At 41.9% G+C, this 5,154-nt stretch overlaps 1 long non-coding RNA gene across 2 annotated transcripts; it reads left to right on the top strand.

Annotated features, from left to right (window-relative positions):
- The first annotated feature begins 473 nt into the window (after positions 1–473).
- On the top strand, positions 474–2,036 carry LOC109704393. 2 transcript variants are annotated; one of them, XR_002214356.1, is made up of 4 exons: positions 474–652; positions 753–817; positions 932–996; positions 2,023–2,036. It is a non-coding gene; the product is annotated as an uncharacterized LOC109704393 (long non-coding RNA). The 2 variants fall into 2 exon arrangements; XR_002214358.1 differs by having other exon boundaries at positions 750–817.
- Positions 2,037–5,154: the final 3,118 nt, after the last annotated feature.

The raw sequence follows: 5,154 nt of genomic DNA, 5'->3' as shown, positions 1-5,154 counted from the left end.
AAGCAGCAGCAGCTGCAGCTGCGTGGCAGCAAGCCTGTTTTGGTCTTTTCACCTCCTGATCCTTATCTACCTGATCCAGCTCGAGCTCTGGAGCACCTTGGAAGGTAGTAGAGCTCAGAGAAGGGTTTCTTCACTTTCCTTACACTCTCTCTCTCTAGGGATTTTCTCCCTCTACAAAGAAGTCACCGTTTTGTACCGTCGTCGTCGCCGAGCTCGCTCTTCGCTGTTCGGGAGTGTCGCTGAGCCTTGGTGGACGTGTGAGGGAGTGTTTTGGAGAGCTTTTCGCAGCCCTGGACCAGTAACTCACTGGTTGCAAGCTTGAGAAGGTAATCGGCTCACTTTTTCAATTTTCGGCAATCTATTGGACGAATTTTGTATAGTTTCGGGATTGTTGCTTCTAGTTGCTTTAAGCTGAGATTTCAGCAATTAAAGTTGGATTAATTAGCTGTGAATTAACCTCCTTAGACCAGGGTTAGGCTACTTTGAAGCTTAATGGAAATATTTAGCTAATTATGAAGCTAGTTCGGAACTATACGAAGTTACTCGGGTATTTGATGCAGTTTGGGAATTGTATCTTCGCAGCAGGTTTCCGAACCACGTGGAGCTTATTTGGTGACCTGGGAGGCTGGTTTAGAAGGTGTTCTACCTCGAGGTAAGCAAGAATTTCAGCTAGGAAGCTGAAATTGCAAGAATCCGACTATAGAAGCTTGCATACAAGCATTCTAATGCCGTTTTGACATTGTTCGCAGCAGGAGTGTGATCGACTCTTGGAGTGATTTTGGCTGACCTGTGGAAGCTCTGGAAGACTCGACTTGAGGTATTAAACTAGCCGAAGCAGGGGATTAAGTTATTGCTTTGTATTATGCGCCATTGAAGCCGAAATTAGATTACTAAGTAATCGTTCCGACGCGGTTTGATGTTTTATTTTCAGCAGATCCAGGGACCGTTTGAGCTGAGTTTGGAGCATCTCTTGGGCTGTTTTGAGCTTAGTGATAGGTGGGTCGGACCTAACCAGAGCAAGTGAACTTCCTCTATGTTCCTATGATGGTTCCAAGTGAACTTCCTATGTGGGAAGGTTCCAAGAGATGGTTCCTATGTGGGAAGGTTCCTATGATGTTTCTATGTGGGAAGGTTCCAAGTGAACTTCCTCTATGCTATAGACTGATGATTCATATATAGATGGTTCTAAGTGCTGACGGGCAACTTTAAACACTCATGCTGTTCCTATGCCTTGAAAGCTAATTAAAGTTAACACTTGTTAGTAAACGATTTTCTTATGCATTTGTCAAGTAAGAAACATGACTTATGAATATTGATACGTGACTATACCAATGATTCATGCAAATTAGCATCTCTATTATGTGGTTATTCATCTAGTGATCGCTAGCATTGCTTGCTATATTGAACGCTGACCTATAGGTCGAGAATGAGAACTTGTATACTTGATATATGATATTTGGAAACTGTTAAGCTATGGATCGTGATTATTGCCATTGTGCCCATTCGCACAAGCTTGTGAGGGTCGCGCCCCACAAGCCGGCACTCCGGAGTTGGCCTACGCGACAGTTGCTCGCCTGTACGGTATTGGGTGCCGAAGTGGATTGCCTGGGGAGTGTATACTACCACGGGGCCATTAGGCGCGGCGCAAGTTGTACTACCTTGGGAAGATTTTTATGAATGAAAGGAAAGTGCTAAAGGAAATTGGACAGTAATGAATGATTACCAGCTACAGTGTATAGTCGTTACTTACACATTTATGCTTATGTTCATGCTTATCATAGTTGCTATGCTTCTATTATTCAGTTGATTCATTACTATTGAGACTATGGTTACATGTTGCTTACATGCTCATTACCTGTTAGCATTGCCTAATTATATATCATGCAATTACTGTTTTCGCTTTCATTTAATACATCATGGCCCTAGTGGTGTAATTGCGCCGAGGCTGGCGGCCTTAACCACTGGTGAACTAGCTATTGTATTATAGTTCTCACCGCCTTTTTTGTGGTTGTTTTTTTACAGAGCCATCTACAGGATGAGGCTAGGACCGCGTGGGCCAGGGAGCTCGCGTCTAGCTTAGAGCATTGCTAAGGAGCGTGCTAGTCGATCACATTGCTACGCGTCGGTTACAGCGAGGGTGATGTCCAGTTTATAGAGAGACTACTACTTGACAGACTTTTTGTATACCTGTGTTTATATATATTTTGAGAATCCAAGATGTGGCAGTTTAGTACTTTCTTATGTGTACCTCTATTTTTGTTGCGACACTCTTGTTTTGTGTGATAGTCCTTTGTGACGTTTTACTATTTTTTTGCTTCTGATATTCAGGGATAGGATTATGTATGCTTTTAATCCTATCGACTTGTTTCTTGTAGCACGCCTTATATACTAACAGTGGTGTATGGCGGGCTCTGTGCACATACCGATATGATTCGCTGGGCTACCACGGCGTGACAGATTATAGTGGTTAATCGAGCCTCAGGGGTTGAAGTCTCAGTTCAGACCTTACGCAAACCTTAGACTGGTGTGACTATAAGAATAGGCTCGCTAGAGACGAGGTCTTAGTTGAGTTGGTCATTAGCGGAAAGTATTGTGATGTGTAAATCTATAGACTCCGAATGGTAGGAGTTTGATCGACTGTGCAATTGCTACTTTGCAGAGGGCTCACGTGGCGCGCGACAAGTGTGACATCGGAAGTTGTACGCGTTACATTTCCTGGTTCTTCGCTTGATAGTTGATGTTATATCATAAATAAAAGTTCAATAGTAATAGGTTTTATTAATCATAATTGTTTTTGTACTGCAGCTCAAGATGCCTTTGACTTGCGTTCGCAAGCCCGGCGGCGCGCTAGGCGGCGGATGCAGAGATGAGTGGGGACTTCTGGGTTACTTCGGATTAGTGAGAGATCCATTGAGTTGCGGATCAGCTCGCGAAGCTGACAGATCTTGGTTGCTCGAGAAGGCTGCCAGCCGCGCAACAGCAAATGGACCGCTGGCGCGCATCGACAGGAGAGATAGAATGAAGATGTTAGAGGTTACTACTGGCGAAGCAGACACAGACAGAGAGATTGCCTGATCTATACCTGCAGTACCGAGATATTGGATGCGCAGTGAGAGCGCACCAGTCACCAGATATCCTGCACAACCCCCAGTAGCTCCGAGGCGAGACCCGACAGAGACACTAGTACCACCATTCAGTACCTGTACGGATCAGAGGACATTGCAACCAGTATTTTTCTTATTCTATCGAACAAAGAGTAAATCCTAATTATATTGTTTCCTATTATAACCCGGATGTAAGATGGATAGAATCGATCGTCCAACAATCACAAAGAACCAAAGCCGGAACAATGATTTAGACTACTCAGTTGCGGCCTTAACAGTTTAAGCTTTGCAACGAGATACTTTTTCTTAATTCTAGATCGAACGAAGAGTAAAGTTTTCGCATTATCGCCCCAAGAGTTGTACAATATTTGGAACGAACCATGTCAACGTTCTAAGAACCAAAACTCGAAACAACGTTCACTATTCAGTTGAGCCCTAACAGATATAACTTTGCAGAATTGTATTTTTTTCATTTAACGAAACAAAGAGTAAAATCTAATTATATTGTTCTACTATACCCCGAAGTGTAATTTGAAGCGAATCGGTGTCAATGTTACCAAGAACTAAAACCAGGAACAACATTAGATTACTCTGTTGCCGCCATAACATTATAGGTTGCACTGAGTACTTTTCTTGCTAATTCTGTCGAACAAGAGTAAAGCTTTTTATTACGGCCCGAAGTGTAAACTTTGGAATGAATCGATGTCAGCGTTCACCCGAAGAACGCGGCAAAACCGGAACAACGTTAGATACTCCAGTTGAGCCCACACAGTATAAATTTGCAAACTAGTATTTTTTCTCACTTCAATCGAACAATGACAAAACCTATTATAATGGTTCTATTATAACCCGGAGAATTTGTAATTCGGAAGCGAATCGATTGTCAACGGTTCCATAAGAACCAAAAGACACCGAAACAACGTTGCTATTCAGTGAGCCTAACCGTGTATAACTTTAGCAATAGTATTGTTTTCTCATTCAATCGACACAAAAAAGCAAAACTTACATTATATTGTTCTATTATAACCGAATCAGTTTTTAATTTGTGAACGAATTTGATGTCAACCTCACAAGAACAGAACCAGAACACATATTAAAACTACTCAGTGCGCCATAACAGTATAACTTTGCAACGATACTTTTTCTTTATTCTATCTGAACAAAATAAAGGAGTTAAAAGTTCTATTATGCCCGAGAGTGTAAATTTGGAACGAATCGATGTCAACGTCACTGAGAACGCAAAACCATGGACACAAACGTTAGACAACTCAGTTGAGCGTGCTAACAGTATTAAGATTGCCCAATAGTACTTTTTCTCACTTCAACTCGAACAAAGAGCCAATACCTTAACTATGTTGGTCTATATGCACCGAGAGTGATAAATTATGGAATGAATCCGATGCTCAATGTTCAGCAAGACCAACCTGAAATACATTAGACACGTTCTGTTCGCGCCATAACAATATAATTTGCAACGAATACTTTTCTTATTCATCGAACGAGGAGTAAAAGCTTTCTATATGCCGCGAGAGTCGTAAATCTTGGAACGAATCGATGTCAACGGTTCACTAAAACCTTAAAACCGGAACTACATTAAACTATTAGTTGCGTCATAACAGTATAATCTTTGGAGGGGGGGGGGGGGAGTACTTTTGTCTTCGTTCAATCGAATAAAGCGTACAACTAAATAATATTGTTCTATTCGCCCGAAGTGTAAATTTTGGAACAATCGATGTCAACTCACAAGGTACCAAAACAGGAAACACATGTAGCGCCATCCACTCTTTTGGCCATAAAGTATAACATTGGAACGAGTACGTTTTTTCATCTCTACGCCGACAAGGAGTAAAGCTTTTATTAATGGCCGAGAGTGTAAATTTGTGGACGAATCCGTTTGGCCACACGTTCACAAGAACAAAGCTGGAGTAGAAACGTTAGCACCTACTCCAGTTGCGCCCACAGTAGACATTGCAACTGGTACTTTTTCTCATCATATCGAACAAAGGTACAACCTACTTTATTATTCTACTTAGTACCCCGAGAGTGTTAA

This window comes from Ananas comosus, unplaced genomic scaffold (genome assembly GCF_001540865.1).
Source record: "Ananas comosus cultivar F153 unplaced genomic scaffold, ASM154086v1, whole genome shotgun sequence".
NCBI classification, from domain to species: Eukaryota; Viridiplantae; Streptophyta; class Magnoliopsida; order Poales; family Bromeliaceae; genus Ananas; species Ananas comosus.
Note: the sequence above shows the minus strand (reverse complement) of the source record. Positions and strands in the feature narration are given on the sequence as shown.